The 25565-nt window shown below is 36.3% G+C and overlaps 1 protein-coding gene across 2 annotated transcripts in view; it reads right to left on the bottom strand.

Annotated features, from left to right (window-relative positions):
- The window catches only part of LOC145996891 (uncharacterized), a 79698-nt gene extending 69015 nt beyond the window's left edge, over positions 1 to 10683 (bottom strand). For both annotated transcript variants that reach the window (XM_083133449.1, XM_083133450.1), the window contains exon 1: positions 10618 to 10683. The gene's annotated coding sequence lies outside the window, so the exon portion shown is untranslated. The remainder of the gene's footprint in view (positions 1 to 10617) is intronic.
- Between the last annotated feature and the right edge of the window lie 14882 nt (positions 10684 to 25565).

Raw genomic sequence — 25565 nt, 5'->3', positions numbered from 1 at the left:
AACGAAAGTAGTGCAAATTTCTGGATACTGAGCGTTACATTGGATACCAGTGGCGCTGTAATCAACAAATTCGCTCTTAGATTTTTCTTCTTGAATATCTGCAAATTTGTGATCTATGGGAATGCATGGCACATTAAAATCTGAATAATCAATGGATGATTCTTGGATTATATGTTTGAAATTGCTGTAATTGTTAGGTACAACCTTGGTGACAATGAAGTTCGACCAGAAAGGAATACGTGATTAAATGCACAGAGGCATAGGCGGTGGAATGGGTGACCCGCAGAAGTGACGCATGTGTGTAAGAGGAGGCGTGTGAGCAGGCAAGAATCGTGATCCCAGCATATTGCACCCAAGGTCACGTAAAGAACGAAAACGGGGAACTATACGCGGGACATTGAGCTTCGACCAGGCAACAGACCCATTCCCGCGGGACATTGAACTTCGACCAGGCACCAGACCCATACAGGAAAATTCCAGATAGTGGCGCATTCGACGGAAGCATGACGTCACGGACACGATAAGGGAGTCCGCCGTATATAAGCGCGTGCTGTGCACCGAGGAACCGCAGTGCATCATCACCATGGCCAGGGGCAAACCTATTGACAACACCGTGAGGAGAAGAGTGGTGGAGTTGCAACGGGATGGACTCAGTGAACGGGAAATAGGGCGCCAACTGAACTTACCCAAGTCAACCGTCCACTGCATCATCAAACACCACCAAAATATGGGTACTACAGAGCCAGGTAAGGCCCCCGGTCGAAAACGCCTGCTGAGCGTGCGTGACCTACGGATATTTAGGCGCTATATCCAGACCAACAATCATGTTTCTGTGGCCGAATTACGACTGTCGACTCGAGAACGCTTTCACATTGAAGTGTCAACCAGAACCATTCGCCGTTACCTACAGCGATGGGGTTACCGAGTATACAAGGCGAAACGTAAACCCTTCCTTTCCATGTTGAACAAAGGCAATCGACTACGGTGGGCACGAATGTACCGGGGATGGACATTTCGGCAGTGGAACAGGGTTTTGTGGATGGACGAATCCATTTTCAATGTTGTGTACGGGAAAATACGGAAAACAGTCATTTGTCGAAAGGAGGAACAGAATGAAGCAAAATGTTATGCACGTCGGGTACAGAAATCTGCATCAGTGATGGTATGGGGATGCATGACGGCATCTGGGGTTGGCCCACTACACGTCTGTGAGGGCATTGTGAATGCACACGCCTATACACGCATACTGGAGCGGCATCTTCCCACAGTGCCAAGGCACCTGTTCCACAGGCGGCGTCTCATCTTTCAACACGACAATGCCAGGCCTAATACAGCGCAGCTGACAAGAGAATGGTTGACTCGCCATCACGTGCGAACTCTGCCATGGCGACCATCGAGTCCCGACCTCTCGCCCATTGAGAATGTGTGGTGTGTTCTTAAGCGACGTGTGCAACAGAGGGGACCCAAGACAGTGGCTGCTCTTATCGCCTGCCTGCAGGAGGAATGGCACCGCATCGATGTGGAATACCTTGAACGACTCGTCCGCAGCATGCCCCGACGCATTGCCACAGTTATTCGCCGACGGGGCGGCGTCACACCATGGTAAACAGGATCCCCTCTAACAGTGGTCCAACTTCAATGTCACGTGTAGATGGACGAAAATGTTTGATTTTGTGTGGACACCATACATTGCTGCGTTGCAGCGGAAATTTATGTTTTCCTTTGTTCCATGTAGCCTGCTGAATAAAATATGTTCAGAATATGCATGTGTTCTCCTTCTTTCACAACGCACTCCTATATTTGTGACTGGTCGAACTTCTTTGTCACTAAGGTTGTACAATCGTAGGTTTTGAATTAGCTGGAACATTGATAGACCTTTCATTAATACGTGTGTTAAGCACAATGTTTGTGCTAGAAACCAATTTGTTTTTGTTAGAATTGTTATATTCTCTCTTCTTGCAGGCTGTTAAGAAATGATTTTTCTTTCTACAATATCTGCAAGTAACCCCGAAAGCTGGGCATTTCCCGTTAGGATGAAAAGAATTACAATTATCACACGGTTCACCAGAATTATTGTTTGATTTGTTACCAATATTCCTTGTATCAGCTCTATTTTGTCTAATGTTCATTCGAAGATTGCCCTTGTACCTGTTTTGGATTTGCGAAGTGAATTCAGTCGGGGTTTCAGAATGTTCCACAGTATTCTTTGAGCGATTTTGGTTAATAATTCCCTCATTTAATTCTAGCTCGTTGAGATACATGGCCGTATCTATTGCCTTTTTCAAGGTCAAATCAGGATCTGATAACAGTCTATTTCTAACACGCACACTTCTCATACCAAGAATAAATACGTCGTGACACATTGAATCAATGAGATCACCAAAATCACATTTTGAGGCTTGCTCTTTGATTTGCACAATGAAATCAGGAATGCTTTGATTATCTTCCTGTTTAAGAAGAAAAAACTTATGCCTTTCAAGTACGAGATTCTTCTTGGGCTCATAATGGCGGATTAATGTTTGTTGAATTTGAGCAAGACTGAGCTCTGATATTGATTTAGATTGTATAAATCAGCATATGTTCTGTGCCCTATTGCTGCTAATAGAATATGTTTAGCCTTATCATCGGGAATGTCTGAAGCTTTGCAGAAATGCTCGAATCTATCGACGTATTGTTTAATACTTTCCTGCTCCCTGCAGAATTAAGAAAATTGTGACGACTTTTGCATTGTGTACAGAGATTCTTACCTCCAACAGACAGCTTGAAGAACAATCACAAGAAATTTGTAAAATTACGAGAAGTAAGTATCAGATGAAGTTTCCAAGATCCTCGTCGTCATTGTTGAGTTTTGGGTTCTTTCAGTTCTTCCGTAATCCAGAAAATGGAGTTAAGAATAAGACATTATTTGCAACACAAACAAAAGTGTGTAATTCCGGAACACAGTAACAGAACAAGTACAACAACTTACATATTGGTATGAATGAAAGAAGTCTCGTCACGAAGAACGGCTATGATATTGAGACATACATGAGAGAAGCAATCTCTAAGAAAAAAAATCTGACAAAGGTAACCCACACAAATGTAATAGTGGTCAACTTACCATACAGATTAGATTTACCTGAATGGCCTGTAGTTAATGATGAAATAAGTCGAGTAAATGCAAAATACACAAACATTTGTAAACATTTTAAATATGTATCAGTGGTGGGTGTAAGTAAATTTAATAGGCTAGAGCATACAAGACATGGTCAACATTGAAATTGGACTGGGAAAAATAAGTTAAGTAAAGAAATGAGTGAGGTGGTAATAAATATAATGAATAGAAATGTTTACAATAGGAAGGAAAGCATAGCATTACCTGATATTTTATCACAACAGGGAAATAACTAGATCTAGGCAGGTTATGTAATAAAACTTGGCCTAGTTTCATGAAAAACTTAAAACTTGATCACTATCATCAGGAAAAAGATTTTGAATGTTGGGGTATTGTAATTCATTCCCTTGAACTATTAGTATTAGTAATTTAGAGAACTCCTGACAGCAATGTTAATGTCTTTTTTCATAATTTTATAAAAGTTATAGATTATCTGACAAAAAGAATCATAAATTAATTATATGTGGAGATTTAAATATTGATTAATTTAAATAAGCATACCCAAACTAAAAATATGAATAATTTATCAAAACAATTCAATTTAAATGCTATAATTGACAAACCAACTAGGATCACAATTACTTCTCAAACATGTATAGATCAAATAATCACTAATATTACCAAAAGTGATTGCATATCAAGTATAGGTGAACCTGGACTGCCTGACCTTCATATCAAAAACTTGAAATTAATAATCTTAACCTAAAAACCAACAAGAACAAAATTAATAAGAAAGCTATATATACACCAATAGAAGAAATTTTAGTGTAGAATATATTAATTATTTTAACAAACTTTAAAAATCTGAAACTTGGGAAGATGACAAACAGAAGAGCTCAATCTGTCAATGACACATTTTAATGGTTTCATAAATATATTCCAGTACAACTTTGAATCAGCCTTTCCTGCAAACCCATATAGAAATAAGAAATCTCTAATTAAAAAATTTATAACACAAGGAATTAGATATCATGTGAAATGAAAAAAAAAATGTATAGGCTTAGTAAAGTAAATGCCGACCTTACTTTAAGGAGTATTTTAGATCCTATTAAAAAAACTTACAAACAGGTAATTGCTGCTACAAAGAAATATATGATAAATTAATTGCCACTTCAAATAATAAAGGTAAAGCTATGTGGAATATTATTAAACAAGAATCCAGAATGATATATTATTAACATCTAATTAATAAAATACTAGTGGCAAATGAAGAAATAACTCAACCCAAAAAATTAGCTGAAAACTTCAATTCCTTCTTTATAAATCAAATTGATAAATTAGTCCAACAACTTCCTACACATAATAATAGTAACACCATTAAGCCTTGATTCCATGATTATGAAAAACTAAATATGCTGACCAAGGCAGTAATTTATTTTATTAAAAACATAAACTAAAACGTAACGTTTCAACCTTCTAGCAAGGTCTTCATCAGACTCTGTATCAAGTACAAAAGTCTTGGTCAGCATATTTAGTTTTTTCATAATAATAGTTATCAAGGAATTAAAACTAATAATCACTCTAAGTTTATATATCCTGTAACTGAACATGAACTTGATTCTCTCATAAATGCTCGTATGAAGAAAAGTACAGGATACGATGGGATACCAGATGTTATAACTAAAAAATGTTCCCACAATATCTTAAAAGTGCTTACCTTTTCATGTATTTAATCTTTTATAGCTGCAGTTTCCTAGACTTAAATTATCAAGAGTTATACCTACTTATAAAAAGGGTAACAATTCAAGTATTCATAATTATAGACCAATATCACTATTATCATGGTTAGATAAATTCCTAGGACTGATGCATAAAAGATTGAGACTTTCTTACTAAATTTAATATAATTACATCTAGTCAGCATGGATTCATAGAAAATAAGTCGACAGAAATTGCACTTTATGAATTTATTTCTAATAATTTACATTCGATGGACTTAAAATTAAATACTGTGAATATTTTCTGTGTCCTTTCAAAAGCCATTGCCTGTGTAAACCATAAAATACTAATTGAGAAATTATATAAGTATGGGATTAGAGGCACAGCCAATGATTGGTTGAAATCATATTTATCAAAAAGAATGCAGTATGTTGAAGTTACTCATAATGCTAGTCATTATCATTCAAATGTTTTCCCTCTAAAACATGGTGTACTCCAAGGTTCCATTTTAAGAACCTTACTTACTTCTTCTTATCTTTATCAATGATCTTCCAGCTAATATTAATGATTCCAATATAATTCTCTTTGCTGACGATACTAATATCATAACTAAGCATGGTGATATGTGTCAATTGGAAATAATAACTAATAAAATACTAACAGATTTGACACAATGGTGTATTGAAAATAAGCTACTTTTGAATAGATTAAAAACTGTTTATATACTATTCCATAATCTACAAAAGAAAAATTATCCCAAACCTATACTAAAAATTAATAATGATATTATTAATTGTGTACAACACAAAATTTTTAGGTGGTGTTGTTGATGAAAATATTAAATGGAATACTCATGCTGATGTCTTACTTTCCAAACTAAGTTCAGTTTATTATCGACTTAAGGTATTAAGTAAAATATGGAGTAAAGAAACCGTTCTAACTGGTTACCATGCAAACTTTCACCCAAGATTGAGACATGGGATTATGTTTTGGGGAAACACACCTGGTGCCAAACAGTTGTTTATTTTACAAAAAAGAGTTGTTAGAATAATAATTGGTGCCAATTATCATGAATCGTGTACGCCGGTGTTTAGAAGCCTAAAGATTTTACGATTACTATGTTTGTATATATATATGAAGTATTAGTCCTCCTCCGTAGTCGAGCGTGTTAAAGGCGTTCACTCGTCTTGAGATCGTTCGCTGCAGGACGGCGTAGGTTCGAATCCGGCTCTGGTCGGAATTCATTCGGCCTACGTATAGGGCCGGTGGCAACCCACCATCATGAGGAAATTGGGGAGCTCCGAGTGAGTGAGCGTAATCCGGTCGAGAAGACCTACTATAACGGCTGGGGATACGTCGGGCTGACCCCCCGACTATTCCAATACTGGTTGAAGACCTCCACGCTTAGAGGTGACGAAGGAAAGCGTGGGAGGGAGATCGGCAGTCGGTAGGTATGCCTAGGCCCTTCATGGGCTGTTGCGCAACGGATTATTATTATTATATGAAGTATTAATATTTCTGAAGAAAAATATTTTCAACCTTAAACGAAATAGTAGTGCACATTCATATGGAACAAAAAAGAAAGATGACATTCATTTTGAAAGCCACAGTACATCTAAATTTAATAAGTGTGTTTACTTTCATGGATATAAACTGTACAACCATTTGTCTAAGAAATTGAAAGACTGTTCACTGAACATATTTAAAATCAACTTAAAAGTATACTTATATATCATTCTTTTTATTTGGCTGTGGAAATTTTTCAAATCAAATTTGACTAATAATATTAATTATCAATTGTTATATATATATTTTGTATTAGTAATGTATATAATATGTAATGTATCGTAATGTAACATGACGTTTTCCTATACCAATCTTGTAATTAATGTTACATGTATGATTCTTACAGGAAATAAATCTGGGAATTGTAGCTTTCCTGGCGACGTGATTCAAACAGGTGTTCTCGGGTTACCAACCAGGTTAGATTGGAGTTACTGTTTTGAGTGCATACATTGCTCCCATCATCAGGGAATATCGATATGACGACCAGCGTGGGGTTAATTGTTACCATAATTGTCATATATTTAACACCACACTGGTCTCGATATCTATATTCCCTGATGATGAGAGCAATGTATGTGCCCGAAACATTGGAAGCTAACTCCAATCTAACCTGGTTGGTAACCCGAGAACACCTGTTTGAAGGAAATAAATCTGTCTATCTATCTATAGCAAACATTTTGGGGGGGGCATGGCCTCAATACAATATAATCGTGAGAAAAAGAGGTGCTTATTTTCTGGTGTTTTCCAAATGAGTGTTTACTTTAAAATTTTATTTAAAAAAAAAAAGATGTGCTCTGATGCATTCCAGGCAGAAAGGTTTTAAATACAATTCTTGATATTCAGACTTTTCTAACTTGTTGCAAAAGGCTCATCAATTTTGTGAAATAACTTCTTCTGGTATGAATTTACAATATCCGACATTTCCCCAATTTCATTCATATTTTGCATACTCAATAATGTAAGGCTCCTAATCACGAATCTGGAGTTAAAGTAGCCCCACCAACCATGCACGGTCAGGTTAGGCTAACAGTTAAAATTTGAAGTCTTAGTAAAAAAAAGGAATATATATATATTTCATTTTCTAGATATTCGAAACACAAAATCTTCTGATAAACATTGCTTTTCTTGATATATCTAGGGTGTCTGTTGCTATCACGGAACCACTTATTTTGCAAGTTCAACACTGAGCGCCAATTTTTAACTGCAGATTCGTGATTAGGAGCCCTACATTATTGAGTATGCGAAGTATGAACGAAATTGGGGAATTGTCTGGTCTTGTAAAATCACTCCCTTCTTCTTAGCATTGGTTAATCCCACAAGTTCGATCTTTATTTAGAAGCACCATGCAGCTGTTTTTAAACCTAATTGACATTTTCAAACCGATTTTGTGCCAAGAAATTGGAACTTATCGTAAAGTATTGACCACTGTTACTGTATTAAAAAAAAAATTATTGATGTCGAAAAAATCTCAAAAATTACCTCACGCAAGCATGCGCACTCTGCATTCTCCATTGATAGATGCAACAATAAGTATTGTAGTCTAGTGTGAATGAATGTAGAAGTATTTCGGAACTTTCCTGAAACTAAGCAACAAACTTTTCATTTTGAAAAAGTCCAAATTACAGGTAAAATAAAATCTTCAAACCTTTTGGTCACGTTCAGTAGTACAAAGGGTAACAGTTTACTATGGAGTTGACGGATTTCTTCAAATTTACAGGAGAAAGTACTTACGGAAATCATTTTCTGTAGCATTGTGGAAGTTTGTGAATGTAGTTTTGATCCATTTTAATGCGAATACATGTTGTTTTCTGCGAAAATGTCTGTCCGACATGTTGTTTCTGCTGCCGCCATTTGCTTTCTGCATGAAAGCACAATGTTCCATGTGTTAGATGATGTAAACCCTGTAGTCAGTGTTTCAAACTCGCCATGTTTTCACTAGAACATGACGTGTCGAGTATTTTTTTAAAAAACTCGCTTGCCTAACCTAACTTTACGGAAAATGGTTTGTGGGGCGAACGTGACTGATTTGTGGGGCTAAAGTCAATGGTTTGCAAGGTATTAGCATCATTTCAAATCCAGCCACGAAAGTAGGTATTTTCCATTGCACAAGGTTGCAACACTGCATAAATCGACAAAACACTCGCACAACGCGCGATGCACCAGTACACTATCGCCATAATGTGTGTTACAGAATCGAAATAACAAGTAACAGTAAGTACTCGTAAATGTAAGAAATAGACATTATCTTAGTTAGAAATGCATTATTTCACCTTAGGAAATGTTCCGCATTCCAAAATAGTACGTTAGCAATATAAAAAAGTGTGAAATAAATTATTTATAGGTGTCACCCCCATACTAAACTAGTACTGTACAAAGCATTTAGGATGTTATTTTAATGCCAAGAGAACTAAACCTCCCAACCTAACCATGAAAGCATTATTAGGAGCGATTTTACAATACAGGGAATTTCTCCATTTTGTTTGAAATTCGGCATACTCACTAATTTTGGCCCCCTAATCACGAATCTGCAGTCAAAATTTGGCGCTCACACGTGGAAATAGCAAAATAATCGAAATTAAGTTCTTATTTCCACACCCTCGATTTCCGAATTTCCCGCCGGTTCCGGGCTCCGCCCCTGGGGTAATCGACCTACCGCCCCCAACCGCTATCGCGGCCCCGCCTCCGCTCCGCTCCGCTCCGGCTTCCCGCCTATATCTATAGACTCCCTGTTAAGGGCATGTTAGAAAGTGGCCGGATTCACCTGCCCCAAATAAGCGCCAAATTTTAAGTGCAGATTCGTGATTAGGAGACCCAAATTAGTAAGTAACCGAAAATTCAAACAAATTGGAGAAATTCCCTGTATTGTTAAATTATACCCATTATTATTAAAATGTTAAGGAAACTAAAGCTGATGCGTCCAACCTAACTACGAAAACATGTATTGAACAAAATCTTAAGTAATCCCTAAAACTCCGCAGTGTGCGTTAACAGCAGTAAATCGAACTCGAACTATGTTAAAATTGCATTCCTAGCAAGATGAAATCGCAGTAAAACATAAGGAACTTGAGCTGTTTTATGGGTAAATTTCTCGTATCGGACAAACGGATTTCTTCAAATTTACAGGAGAAATTACTTGCAGAATGCAGTTTCTTTAGACTTGTGGAAGTTCGGGGAAGTGTTTTCTCGCATCGTTCATTGAATTTTGCCGGTAAATCATCTATTTTTCGATATAAATGTGTGACCGATGCACGAAAGCTCTTGCATCCATTTACTTCCAGGTGGATGTAGCCTGTGTGTGATGACGTAATCCCGGTCAGTGTTTCCAAACACGTGTTTTTGTAACTGAAGAAGATACGTTTCCGCAAATGGTTTGTGGGGCTATGTGTCAATGGTTCGTGGGGCTATGTGTCAATGGTTCGTGGGGCTATGCGAGAATGGTGTGTGGGGCTACGCATTTTTTTTTCGAAACCAATTTTTAACTATTGTAACCTATAGTGACCCTACCTAACCTAACCTTACCGGAAATGGTTCGTGGGGCTATGCGTCAATGGTTTGTGGGGCTACGTAGGTATTTTTGGGTGCAGTGGGGTGGAAACACTGCATGCCGACTACGGTAGTGAAACTGTGACCGCCATTTTGCGTGTTACCGAAGGCAATAGGAACAAAGTAAACTGACTCGATATGTCGCAAATAGAGCTTATTTCCGTGAAATAAGCGAAATGCCACCTTCAGCAATGTTTCTCAATGCAGAATACGTAAGTACGAATATTCAAATTAAATGAACTAGCAAATTTCAGCCGTTTGTCCGATACGAGAAATTTACCGTTTTATGTAATGTAAAAGTGGTTCCAGCGTTAGGAACGCACAAATAACGGACATATTTGATCTCAAAGAATGGCCCTCTAAAGTTAAAACCTGCAATTTTGAAGTATTTTCGCTGCTTTTTGTTAGTAAAAACTGTTTGTATGTACAGTAAAATAGCGAAAGAACACGCAGAAAATAACTACCAAACCTAACAATCATAACCTAACTACATAAAATTACTATATCTGCTGTTGTGGAAAGTCGTTTTGGGGTGCTATATTCACTTGCATGAAACCTTGGAGCTCTTCTGCTTCCCAGTAAAGACAAACACTTCATATACCATACAAAATATTTAAAATCAAACATGTACGTACAACGATAACGCGTAATTACTACCATCACGTCCAACATCTTAAAATTAATCATATACGTACCTTGAAATGATACAGTTTCCGCTCCGTGCTTGGATGCAAGGGCGAGATGTGTCAAGCGCGTCAAGTGGTAGACGAATCACATACTACTCACCAGGTATAGAGTGCAAGGGTTATCACTTGTCGCACAACACATTATCAACCTTGAGTACTGCTGATCTCTTTACTTTTAGGCTAGATACCTACGTTGTTAGGTTATACTAGCTAGGTTTCGTTCTATTTGCCTAAATAATAATTTTTCATTGTACTTATGCTAATGGAACCTAACCTAATCTCGTAGGCAGGCACGTATCCAGGAATTCCTTTCGGGAGGACTGAACATCTTTTCTTTAAAGGGGTATAGACGGTTTTAAAGGCGGAGCTACTGCGGAGCATGCGCACTCGTCTGGTCCCCCTCGAACATCCGGTTACGCTTACGGTGCTATGGACGTTAATATGAAAGGGCAAAGTGGAGATTCTTTTACAAGGAAATAGGGTGTCAACTGTGTAGCATATGGTTGCACAGTTCGATCGGGAACTAATTTTTTGAGTCAAGTATCACTTCGTAGGTTTCCGAAGGACGTAGAGGGAAGAAGCCTGTTGATACAAGCAGAACGAAGAAAGGTTTGGTACCCGGAAGGATTTGTACGACTTGCATTTTGTTACAAGCATGTTGAGCGTTTATCTGCGTATTTGGTTTGAGTTGGTGTTTTAAGTCCACTTTATGCACAGTAAGGCTAATCGGGACTGGACCTACAGTTTAAAGTGGGATCCGAACCACTTGTGCCTCCACCGGGTATCGAACCCGGGACCCCTTGATTACAAGGCAATGACGCTACCACTGCGCCATGGGGGAGGCCCTTATCTGCGTATTGTGTTGTGGTGAAAAGCACGCCTCTTAGTGAGGTTTCAAACCGAAGCGACACGCGACAGCAGTGGTTCGTAGCGAAGTGACGAGCGAGACAGGCACATTTAGTCTATAAATAAGCATTTACCGCTCATGGGAAATCAAGTCTGAGGCGGGACAATACACGCCATTGGGAATCTGAGTGACACGTGCAGCTTGTCGTGTCGCTTCGGTTCGAAAAAATTCATTAATCACTGAGGATTCACTTTATTTTAAGTGGCACGTAGATTACACCCCGAAGCGACAATCAACAGCCCCTTTACTCTAAAGGAAACAATTCACCTTGCATACGAGTACAACAGACCGAGGCGACACGATGCATGGTACTGAGAAAACAACAGTCCAGTCCAAGCGACACATGCATTTTCTCGTGGTGAATTGGTTTTAAAGGAAGCTTTCAGACTGCAGCGATACGTGTCTCTTGGAAACAAACATTCAAAAACAAACAACACCTTCCGAATTAAAGCGACACGACAAATTGCAGGCGTCGCTTGTCGCTCGGACTGGGCCGTTTTATCAATTCCCTGCATTGTGTTGCCCCGGCCTGTTATTTGCGGAAGCGTGACTGGTGAATGGTTTGCTTTAGATCCAATGCTTCTGTGCGAAATCCTGATATCGATTGTCACTTCAGTCTGAAAACTCTCTTGTTGTTTGAAGTAAATTCGTGCAAGTGAAAGTGGCATGCTATATGATAGGTTTTCCCTAAATCCCTCAGGCGGAAAGGCGACGTTGAAAGCACATATATTTACTTTAGCATTTGTTATGTGTCATTATTTCTTCAGATTTGTTGACAAAGATTCACTTAAGCATACTTTATAATATAATAATATCACTAGTTTTATAGAACTATCTTTCCCTCACTTTTCATTTACAAAATAATAGAATATATCTAAAGTTTCGTACGTTTTGAGTTCGTCGTGCTTGTACATGATATACTTGTATGTAGTATGCTATACAACTGGCGGCCACAAAGACACGATATATTTTAATAATCTGCTCTGCAGTTGATCATCCGACGGATTCTAGACGTCCACTCCTTCATAGTAGAAGTTTAACAAATACCTTTCTTGACTATAGGCGCACAACTGATGAAAACAAGCGCTCATTTTTTACTTCGTATGCCGGTGAATCTGCACTGGCAACAACGGGGACTGACCTAAACCGGAAGTTCCGGGGGTACCGGGCAAGACCTCACCAATGTTTATGTTTACATTTTTAACATGTTCCATAGATAAGAACCTGACAATTGTATGCTTAAGGCCAGTGTGGCAATATGGTTCCAAAACGAGGGGGGGGGGGGTGCAAGAAAAGTTTACTTTCTCTTGGTAGACAAGGCTTAGCATGAAGAGGCCATAGTGTGGAGGCAAAACAATGGGGAGCAACTATTCCCTAAATCGTCGCCACTGTTTAAGGCTGCCATTTTAATCAGAACGTGAAATCCGTACATTTTTTACCACTCGGCTCCTCTCTTTCCATGCATTAACATTGTGTGCCGGAACCATCTCAGAATATTTTTTTGTCCATTTCTTCTCATCAGGCATCAAACCATCTGTGTACCAGAAGTGTTTTTACGAAGCTGTTACACATGCACGGGGATGGACAATCCACTCGACAACTCGAGATTCAAACTGTGGGCTGCAAACTGGACGCAGACAGTTCTCTATTTCTCTCTGATTCGAGCCTGAACACCACTAATGTGTCTTGTCCTCCCATGTTTGCAGCTCTTATAAAAGCCGAAACCCACCAAATTGTTCATATTCAGGCCTAAGAATATCGCAAGTGTTCAAAATTGTCTGTCACAGCTTCTACAGTCTTGTCACACATCAGCACGAAGCAATTAAGGGAAGTCTTCTAGAATACAGCTGGATCGCGAAACAATTAATGCACAGTGAAAACCCTTCCGTTCCAAACACGTCTAATGTGTCGTCTCCCAGTATGATTAAATGCTTTCTCATGTATCTCCAGTGACGTGCTCAAGGGAGAGTTGGTGGGGTCATATCACCATTTGACCCAGTATTCCTTAAAAAAGGAACGTCAAAGACAGGAAAAGATGGCAAAATGAGGATTGACCACCAAACATATTATGCGTAACCCCCCCCCCCCCTTCCGAGAATCCTGGGAACGCCACTCTTTATCTCGTATACATTTTTTTTTTAAATCAAGTGACCAGAAGTTTATATCATTTCGTATTGGAGACTAAGGTAAAGCACCTTGTACACCGATCAAATAAATCATGAACAATTCCTTTAATTGAACGCTTAAAAGGAAATGAAGTCAGAGACAACGCCATTTTTCTCATTGGATCCAAGGTTCGGTCAAAGAATATCTATTTAGGAATGGTTCTAATTAACGCGTATTTATATCCTCATTATATTCTAGAACGTTCCGCAGATAAACGATTCATAAATATTGCCAGTAGTTCGACTCCTCTTATTCAAGAACATTCCCTCTAGAGCCTTCCAGAAATTAGAAATTACAACGAATCGCTCTAAGTGTGGAGCTACCTTTGTTGTGCAGCTTACAAATGCTGACAAGTCTCTACATAGTGCTCAAGTTCGCTGCGACAACACTGAAAGCTCAATAAACGTTTACGTGCAATATTATCAAATATCAACAACAGGGTTAAAGAACATTCTGAACCTTGCCTTGATAAGTATTTCACTCCTTAAATCATCGTCACATTATTCAAGGAGACAAAAACCTAATTTTATGTCGTATAAAGAGAAAAATTTCCTAAAGGTGGGGGGCGCCTCGAGCCCCCTGATCCCCACCTTGGATACGCCCTATTAACAATAATAAATAATAGAGTTATTGAACATTCTCCCTCTTGCCTTGATAAGTATTTCTCTCCTTAAATTATCGTCACATTATTCAAGGAGACAAAAACCTAATTTTATGTAGTGTAAACAGAAAAATTTCCTAAGGTTGGGGTCGCCTCGAGCCCCTGACCCCCACCTTGGATACGTCCTATTAACAATAACAGGTTTATAAAACATTCTCCGTCTTGCCTTGATAAGTATTTCTCTCCTTAAATTATCGTCACATTATTCAAGGAGATAAAATCTAATTTTATGTAGTGTAAACTGAAACATTTCCTGATAGGGCTCAAGCCACCTGATCCCCACCTTGGATACGCGCTAGTACCAATAACAGGGTTATAGAACGTTCTGCGTCTTTTCTCGATAATTATTTATCTCAAATTATCATCAAATTATTCAAGAAGCCGAAATCCTAATTTTATTTAGTGTAAAGAGAAAAATTTCTTGAAAGTTGGGGGAGGGGCTCGAGCCTCCTGATTTCCAAATTGGATACGTGCTATTAACAATAACAAGGTTATAGAACATTCTCCGTCTTGCCTAGATAATTATTTCTCTCCTTAATAGTCGCATTATTCAAGATGCCGAAAACATAATTTTATCTAATGTAAACTGAAAAAAATCCTAGACGGAGGGGAGGGGTAAAGCCCCTGTACCCCACTTGGATTGCTATTATAAATAAAAGGGTGACAGAGCATTCTCCGTCTTGCCTCGATAATTATTTATCTCCTTAAATTATCGTTACATTATCTTATTTCACACCACAAGAGACCGAAAACCTAATTTTATCTAGTGTAAACCGAAAACCCTCGGGGGGTCTCGAGCCCCCTAAGGCCCCCCTGGATACTTGCCTGAAGCATTCCTCGTCTGACGTCAGAACGAGAGGTTGCCGTAGTGTTGTGCGATAAGGGAGACCACCGTCCGAACACGAAGATGTGTCTCATAAAAATCACGCTGTGTGTGACGCCATAAAATCATACACTTAAAATTGCTAATGGAGATTTCCACTATGACGTGTAGAACGTTTTAAATCTATTCATTTTACAGATAATGACACCAAAATGAAATGTGGAAAATATCTCGGCGATATTTGTTTTGGTTCTCGAGATACACGCCTTCAAACACTGCTGAAATTCACCTCCTACCTCACAGATTTGAAAACGTCCTCTGCACAGACTAGACAGGCCTGACGCCATCCTTTAGAAATGCGTGCAGGTAGGGCTTCTGCTCGTCCCGTAAACTAGCATCATAGAATAGTAAGGTTATAGAAGGGGAATCTATATTTAAGGCCGAGTCTGCTGACACGCGCGTGGCAGTAGCAAGAATAAGCGTCAAATTTGCTCATGCCACGTAATTCGTCTGCTAACCAATGACAGAGGATGTTACAAATCTTAAGAACAGATGAAGACGAGTGACCGAAGTGTCACAAATTGACGACGCAAGACACAAACCTGCGCCCAAAATGGAGGGAGGGTTTGGTAGTGTCTGCTGCCACGTTCTTTTTCTGCTCGGACCTCAAAAAAATATTCGCCTGGCAGCAGACTCGGTCTTTGTTTTATCGTGATTTCATCATACTATATGTGCGATTACGTCTGTAACGCATACTGTGAAGTTGTAACGATTACTTTCACAAAAATGTTTTGAGATTAGGTCCCTTAGCATTCTTCTAATAATAAACCTAAATGCTCTCGTAGTTAGGTTAGGTTCTGTTAGCATGCTTTCTAAAGAAAAAGGTTCTAAAAAACCTGTACATTCATTCCCACTAATCACAAGCTTGCATTTCGTCTTAATCTGTTCTTAAGATTTGTAACATCCTCTTAGCAGACAAATTTTTGTATTCTTACATTAATTGAAGTATCGTAGTGTATTTGGAATGAATGTACAGGTAATTTAGAACTTTTAGAAAGCATTTAGCGATATTACTTTAGGGTAATGATAACACATCGTAACCTACAAGGGACCTAAACTTTTTGCTAAGGTTCGTATTGAACAAAATCTAAAAATATTTTTGTGTAAGTAATCGTTAAAACTTCACAGTAGGTGTTACAGACGTAATTGCATACATAGCATGATGAAATCGAGATAAAACAAAAAGAAATTGGTTTGTAAAACCGTCAGTATGCACACTAAAGTAGTGAAGGAACACGTCGACAAATGCTAGCAACTCCAAACTTAATGATGTGAAATTATAGTTGCTCTTGTAGAATATCATGTTGGGGAAGCCTTCGGACTGTTCTGCTTAACAGGAAGATAACAAACGTATTTTATTTCATAAGGGAAGTGGGCTACTCCAGAACATTTATTTTTTATTTATTTATTTTACCCTGTTTTTATGCTAATCTCCAAAGCGAAAAATATCCAAAAAACCCAAATTTTACCTTTTTTATACTGTGAAAAATAATTATTTTTTTAATAAAGGCCAAAACACCTGAATTTTACCAAATTTTTATATGTGAATTTCACAATTTCTATAGTCTATAGGGCAAAATCACCATATTTGAAGCAAGTATTTACAATTATCATATTTTTTAAAAAGAAAATAGATGTGTACAGTACTTGCTGTACAGTACAGCATAGTGCAGTGAATGTGTGTGTATCTACAATTGAAAATGTAGATACTGATAAAAAGTTATTACCAGTGGCAGTATATATATAATTATTTCTTCCAAATATATATATTCTGAAATCATGTACGTCTGAAAAATGTACATGTCTAATTTTTTTAAAGAAAAGCAAAATGCTATATTTATAAAAATATATATGCACCTCGAAGTATATAATGCTAATAACATATAAAATTTATAATTAATTTTTTATTGAGTATAAATTATTTTAACATTTTTAAATATATATATATATAAAACCAAACATTTTTTTAAAAAACAAAAATTAAATATATAAAACCAAAATATTTTTTTTATTTTTAATTGTTTTAAAAAATATATAAAACAACATTTCTTTTAAAATATATATATATATATATATATATATATAATTATATATATAAAAATTATATAAAAAGAAAAAATAAATAAAATGAATAATAACCAAAAACAAGAAATTTTGTGTACAAAAATACAGAGGTTGGACAAAATAAGATGAACACCCACCTAATATGGTGTGGGACCAACTTTGGCTTTGAGAACAGCCTCAATCATCCTGGGAATGGATGCATACAGATCCTGGATGGTAGTCAGTGGGATGCTATACCATTCCTCAACAAGGAACTGCTCCAATTCCTTGAGATTGGCTGGCGGACGGAAACGGACCAGTACTCTGGTTTCCAATACTGACCACAATGGCTCGATAATATTCAAATCAGGCGATTGTGCAGGCAAGGGAAGATGTGTAAGTGCGTCATTGTGCTCATCAAACCAATCTTGGACAGTGCCAGCGGTATGAATGGGGGTATTATCATTCTGGAAGATGGTATCCCCTGCTCGGAACAATGCCAGCGTCATTGGATGGACATGGTCACCTAAAATGCCTTCATACACCTTGGCAGTTAACCCTTCCTTTCAGTGTGACAATAGGACCCAGTGAATGCCATGAATTGACCGCCGACACTATTACACTACTGCCACTATGCTTCACTGTTGGTACCAGACAGTCTGGATTGTATGCTTCGGCCGGTGTTCGCCATACGTAAACACGTCCACTGGTGGGGTTTAGCGTGAAGGTTGATTCGTCGGACCACATGACATGTTTCCATTGGTCGGTACTCCAGGTTTTGTGCTCCTGACACCACTGACGTATCCCTTTGGCATTGTTCTGTGTTACAAGAGGTTTGGCAATAGCGGCTCTGCCATGCATATTCTGTTTATGAAGTTCTCGGCGCACTTTTTTCGTTGACACTGCATTCTCGACACGCATATTCAGCTCAGCAGTCACTTTGATTGCGGTGGTCTTCTTCTGAAAGCCAACAATCCTTCTTAATGCCCTCCTGTCTCTCTCTGTCAGTTTCGTCTTTCTGCCACTATTCTCTTTCGCAGACGTATTTTCCCCTGCACTTTGTATGCTGTCATGACGGTAGATACAGTAGCTCGCGATACCCCTACTAATTTTGCAACCGTTATTACGGATGCACCAACTAATCGGGCACCAACAATTTGCCCTCGTTAGAAGTCTGTAAGGTCGGAGACAATGGTAGTGCAACACAACACGAAGCCGTGCACAGGCTTACTGGTGGCTCATACCTCTAGCAGAGGGATCATAGGACATGGAGGAAACAAAAGACGCGTTCCGTGCGTGCCAGTGCAGTCAGCACACAACTCCGAAAATGGGGCTCATCTAATCGGGTGTTCATATTATTTTGTCCAACCCCTGTATATACCACATCAGACATAAATAACGAAGATACAGATATTCCAAATTTTCTAACAAAATTAGAACCAAAAATTATAAATGCAATTTAAAATAAACTTGAAATAAGTTCTCTCAAAGTATATTTTATTTTATCATCAAATTATAGAAATTCTAAAAATGAAGAAAAAGAATGTACACACCATGCCAATGTATTATTTCAATATTGTAATGATGTTCATTCTTTGCAAGATATTTATAAAAATATTTGCAAAGAACTTCAAACTACGAGTAAACACCAAGAATTCCAAGATAGAGGATCTGGATGGGCACTTTGTGATACAAACCATGAACTTAAATTAAAAATAGCAAAATATGTCCCCCTTGTGGGGTGGATCAAGTTATATTGAATTACCCGACCAGATGAAAAACAAAAATGCCGTAATAAATATTCAAAATGAAGATAAATGTTTTCTCTGGTGCATCATAGCCTATTTTCATCCAGCACCTCACAATAAACAGTGTATGTAATTACAATTACCCTGAATATATAGCAGAGTTTGATATACCTATGTTAGGCATAACATATCCTGTCGATCCAAAAAACAGTACTGCTATCAGTCAATTTGAAAAACAATATGAAGAATACTACAAACAACCAATAACTGTGCTTGTTTTTGGCTATAATAAAAATCATGTTATTTATCCACTCAGACACAAATGGTCAGCAGATGGTGCACATGTTATTAGATTATTACATGTTACAGAAAAAAACAAGAAGCATTTTTTTCTTATACAGGATTTATCATGATTGAAAAGAAAACAAATAACATTACATCAACATAGAAAAGCAATATGTGATCGATGCTTGTCAAAATTTTTTGGAAGAGGTGAGTAAACATGTGAAAAGCAATTAATTGAACATATTCAATATTGTTCTCGTTACCCTCTTGCAACTTATAATTTTTCAACCAGAAGTGTAAAATTTAGTAATTTTAAAGCATTGATACCACATCCATATGTAATTTATGGTGATTTTGAAACATTATATGAATTGATAGCAACATGTTTCCCAGATCCAAATGTATCAAGTACGACACATATAGCCAAACATAAAGCATGTGGTTTTGCACTAAAATTAATAAATAGTTATGAACCGAATAAATCAGAAGAATGTGTTTATCGAGGCGAAGATGCACCCGAAACATTTATACAAAAACTTAAAGAGTGGGTACAAAAATATGGTCCAAACTTATATAATGAAAAATCAATGAAGCCTCTTACACCAGAACAACAACTGGAACATGATAATACTTTAAGTTGTAAATACTGTAAAAATAATTTTAATTCAGATCATCCAAAAGTTCAACATCACAATCATTTTAGTAGAAATATATTAGTACAATTTGTAAAACATGCAATGTAAAAATAAAGACACCAAATTTTATTCCAGTATTGATTCACTATTCAAAAAATTTTGATTCACATTTATTTATTAAATATTTAGATTATGATATAGAGAAAATTAATATTATACCACAAACAACAAATAGATTTATTACCATAGAAAAAACTATCAGATTAGAAAATGGAAAACAAGTTGTTCTTAGATTCCTGGATACATATCAGTTTCTTCCAAACAGTTTAGCTACTCTAGTGAGTAAATTAACCAACGAGGAACTTGTTTATACAAAAGAATATTTTGGAGAAGATAAGATAGATTTGTTAAAAAGGAAGGGGGTTTACCCATATGATTACATGGATGATTTTGAAAAATTTAAAGAGACACAGTTACCACCAAGAGAAAAATTTTATAACAAACTTCGAAATGAAGATTGTAGCAAGGAAGATTATCAACATACACAGAGAATTTGGAACACACTAAATTGTACAACAATAGCAAATTATCATAACAATTACTTGATGTTAGATACTCTCCAGTTGGCTGATGTGTTTGATAATTTTCGAGAAACTATTTTTAGAGAATATGGACTAGATCCTGTATTTATGTACACAACACCAGGTTTATCCTGGCAGGCTATGCTGTTATATACTGGGGTTGAAATTGACCTCATTAACAATATTGACCACTTCATGTTTGTTGAATCTGCTAAACGTGGTGGCATAGTTCAGTGTCCTAAAATATATGCAAAAGCAAACAATAAATATTTACTTAACTATAATCCTTGTCAACCATCAAAATACATATTATACATCAATATGAATAATTTATGTGGGAAAGCTATGATACAATCTCTCCCAATTGGTAATTACAAATGGATGAGCAAGGAAGAACTTGAAAAGGTGAATTCTTAGATTGGCCTGAAGATTGTCCAGTGGGTGCTTTCTTAAAAGTTGATATGTTATATTCAATTCATCTCCATGACTATCACCATGGATTAGCTATGGCACCAGTTTCTTAGAATGTCCCAGGTACAGAAGAAACAAAATTACTGTCATCTTTCGAAACTAAAAAAAATTATCATGTTCACTATCGACTGTTGCAATATTACAAAAAGCAAGGTATGAAAATTTACGAAGTTCATCAGGGGTTAAAATTTGAACAAAGTAAATGGCTAAAACCTTATATTGAGAAAAATACAGACAAACCAAAATGAACAGATTCGAAAGTTGAGCAAGATAATTGTAAATTAATGAATAATTCAATATATGGGAAAACTGTACAAGATAATAAGAAGCATGTAGTGTGCATTTTAGAAAATGAACCAAGAAGAATTCAAAAACTTGTTGATGATCCTAGATTCAAAGGTTTTACAGAAATTGATGATAGCAATCTAACTCTTATTGAAAGAAGAAATACTAATGTAAAATGTAATATGCCAACAGCTGTGGGTACTGCAGTTCTTGAATTGTCTAAATTAGAAATGTATAAATTTCATTACAATGTGATGAAACCGAGATACGGAAATAAATTTGAAATATTATATATGGATACTGATAGTTTTATATATGAGATAGAAACAGAGGATTTGTACAGTGATTTGCTAGATATGAAAGAACATTTTGACTTTAGTAATTATCCAGAAAATAATCTATTACGCAGTCTTGAAAATCAGATGATCCCTGGGAAAATGAAAGATGAGGCAGGTGGGAATATAATAACAGAATTTGTTGGTCTTAGACCAAAAATGTATTGTATGAAAATAGATGGGGAAGAAGAAGAAGAAGAAATTAAAAGAGCTAAAGGTGTGAGTCAACCATGTACAAGAGAACTTACAATGGAAGATTTTAAAGAATGTTTATTTGAAAAGAAAACAAGAATTATGTCTGCATATCATTTTACTGACAAAATAGATGCTGTCTATATGTCATTAAAAAATAAAATAGCCCTCGATGGCAATGACAATAAATTACAAATATTAGATTGTAACATCCATACTAGAGAATATGGACACCGTAATACAAGTAAACATTGTAATAAATGTTTATGATTTAAAAAATTGATATAAATATCATTATTATTATTTTTTTAAATATTTTTCTTATTTATTGTAATATTTATTTGAGTTAGGTGGTGGTAGAGTAGCGTAAGGCTAAATTTTTGCTCAAAAAATAAAAATAAATAAAAATATATTGTATCATATTGCATTATATATATATTAGTATTAAATAGTATAAAAATTAAAATTGTTCTATCACTCTCTCATTCTTTACATCATATATGTATGATTTCCCTACAATTGAAATTGCATTGCATATTGTATTTTCTGGTAGAGTTTCTTGAAACTCGTATATTAACTTAATGTTTGTCCGATCATTTATAACTACCAATTTTCTTTTTGATGCATTGAATAAAAACATTGGTCTGTGAAAAATGAACTCATATGGATTATAATACATATCTATGTTTCCTTCAGTTACTCTTTTAAAAGCACTAAATGCTTCATATAACTTCAAATAACCTTGTTCTGCAATGTTTAAATTATAATTTTCACGAGGGAACACCTCATTTCTACCATTCTTCAAATACACATTTTTAACTTTACAATTACCAAACTGGCTGCTATCCTTTTCCTGATTGTCATCTCTCCCTGTCTGAAACAACACAGCTACAAACTCTGGCATGTCGTATTGTAAAGATTGAAACTGATTAGTAATGTCAAATTCAAAAAATTTACCCTCCACTGGCTTCTGTATGCATTGATATGTATAAAATTGAATCGGAATTTGAGGATTTTTCAAAATGTTGGCTTTGTATTTGAGAGCATAATTCGATTCATACTGAACTATAGGCATTCGTAACTCCATAGACTGGATCACACATTTTGCAGCTTCGGGTAAACTAGCCTCATTTGCTGTTCCATCTGCATTTAAAGTTTTGTATCTCATGATGGCATTATGACCATTGGGTGCTCTGCGAAATATGACACTCAAACCACCTTTCCACATAATTTCTTTATAATCAGAGAAAAAACCAACTACCAATCTCATGGGGAACAGTACTGTGTGACTTTTTGCTTGAATTTTTGTTCCAGGTTCGAACCCACCAACTTTATAATATGCACTTTCTGATTTGGATAGTTTCAATGTCCCCACTGTAGTGGATGTAATTCCAGGGCAATTAATCCTGTCAATCACTGTACCATGCTTCCTAATTTCAATTTGTGAGAATAAGAATGGAACAAAATTATCTATAAGGTTTACATTAGCCCCGGAGGGGGATATTCTTCACCATTACTTTGTTTTACAATATTAAATTTTATATACAGATCTGATCTATGTGGATGAATGAACCCATCCCCCACCGTAATGTCATACTGTATCTCTTTATTGGGCTGATTCAAATTTGCAAATGTACTCCTGTTTGAAGGGAAGGACTGCAACTCAAAACTCTCGATATTTTCCATCTTGGTATTTATTTATATATTTTAAATATTAATTTATATTATTGCAGTGCTATTAGCACCAGCAAAATCGATTATTTAATTTTTCTCATTTGTAATTATTATCTCTATGTAATTAACTATATCAATTGAAACAGGGAAGTAGATGGTGGGATTGGGGAATAGAAGATGGGTTCCATAAATTCTGAATTTGGTTTAAATGTAGTAATGATACCTGTTTCTTTGTGACTACCAATTGAATTTTCTTCTGCTTTGATAATCATACCTTTGGCAATGTTGCAGTGAATATTTAATGTCTCTATAGCTAAGAATTTTGGTATAAATTTACCTATGTGCCTAACACCTGGTTCTAATTTGCAATTGTTCTCGAATCCTAGAAGTTCCCCCATGGTAGATAGGTCCACTGTTTCATTGGTAAACACAATCTCCACTCTGTGTGTTACAGAGTTTTGAGATAGCAATACAGTGTTTGGAAGTTCAGATTGTAAAGTAGATAAGTTATACTGTCCAGGAGGAAAAATATTTTTTTTCATTACGTACTAATATAGTATTGTTGTAGTTAGTTACATTCGGAATTAGATACATACTGTAGAATGCTCTCAGAGCTATGGATTTTGTAGATAATATCATCGTGGAGATGTAGTTTCAAGACCGAAGTCTCGCTGGAGAGATGAAAAATTCCCCATATTTAATATATAATACAGCTTTTTGAAAATCTTTTAATTTGATGTTTCGTATTTTATTCAATATTCTGAGCATCGTAATGCAAACATGACAAAATATAATTTGATCGAAATCTTGAATACGATCGTCGTTGTAATAAGCCTTAACATGTTTTAAGTAACGAATTAATTCTGTAGGCGGTACCCCTCCGAAAGAATCGAAAACAAAACATTGTTATTTTGTTTATAATAGCATATCCAGTGGGTACCAATGTTTTCGGACTTATCCAAATAGACCACGCCACATTCTCGAGAATGGGGATTAACTTTAGGGAGAGAATCAGACATGAAACCCCCCCTGAAGTGTTTAATTTTAAATATCTTAACTAAAGATTCAATGTCTTGGTTCGTGAGTGCGTCTTCCTTTTTTTAATTTTCTAAGTGCTCTAGACTTCACACCACTGCCTAATGTTTTCTCCATAGCAAGATTATGACGCTTATGCTCTTCTAGTTCTGCCTTATTCTTTTTTTGAGTCGATAACAGTTTTGGCAATAGCAGCACTGCCCCCAGCTAAGCTTCCTACTGCCACCAAAGTTGCCAGGATACCTGGAATGCTGAATATGAATCCTCCACTATGTGTTTTTTTTCTTGTATTTTGCAATCGTTTTAAATGTGGCGTACTGAGTAATAATTTCATTCCATTTCCTTTGGCTATACATTGTATATTCTTTTCTTGTTGTTTTTTAGTTAAAATCGAATTAATTTTTAAATTTTTAAGATTGTAATATGGTATTTGGTATACAATTCCTTTAGCTTTCATGTTGTTGTTATTATTTATTATTATAATTTTTCAGGGTATTTATATTATATATTTATTTATTACAAACCCCAGCCTAATTTTTGTTTTGTATTCATAGCAATAGTTGTACCCAATGCTGTTATTCTTTCACCCAAAGAAGCATTTCTGCTAGTTAATCTTCCAAATGCTGCATCTTCTAATTTTTGATCAGCCACATGACGATCATCCAGATCTTTGTATGTGTTGTATGCAATGTCATGTTCTTTACAAGCTACATCGAGAGGATTAATACCACTGTCTCCTCTTTCTAACTTTTTTCAAGTTTTGTCCGCGGACCACAGTATTGGTAACCAGGTACGTGTAATTCGAATGGAAGTTTATTAATAATATCATTCACCAAATCTCGACCTCTGATATATTCCAGAATTTAGGAGGTAAAGTATTGATAATTTTAATTAAGTATCCTATACCTTTGGGATCATTTACAATAAAATTAGCTAGTTTGTCACTGATCATGTTTACAATACCCATTTTCTCGTTGTAAAAGTTGCTGTTCCCAGTATTTTCTTCCCCTGCTATAACCAACAATCTATCTATGACTTTTCTTACGTCGTCTACCC

This window comes from Lepisma saccharinum, chromosome 13 (assembly GCF_977018435.1).
Source record: "Lepisma saccharinum chromosome 13, izLepSacc3.1, whole genome shotgun sequence".
NCBI classification, from domain to species: domain Eukaryota; kingdom Metazoa; phylum Arthropoda; class Insecta; order Zygentoma; family Lepismatidae; genus Lepisma; species Lepisma saccharinum.
This window is presented reverse-complemented; position numbering and strand designations above follow the sequence as displayed.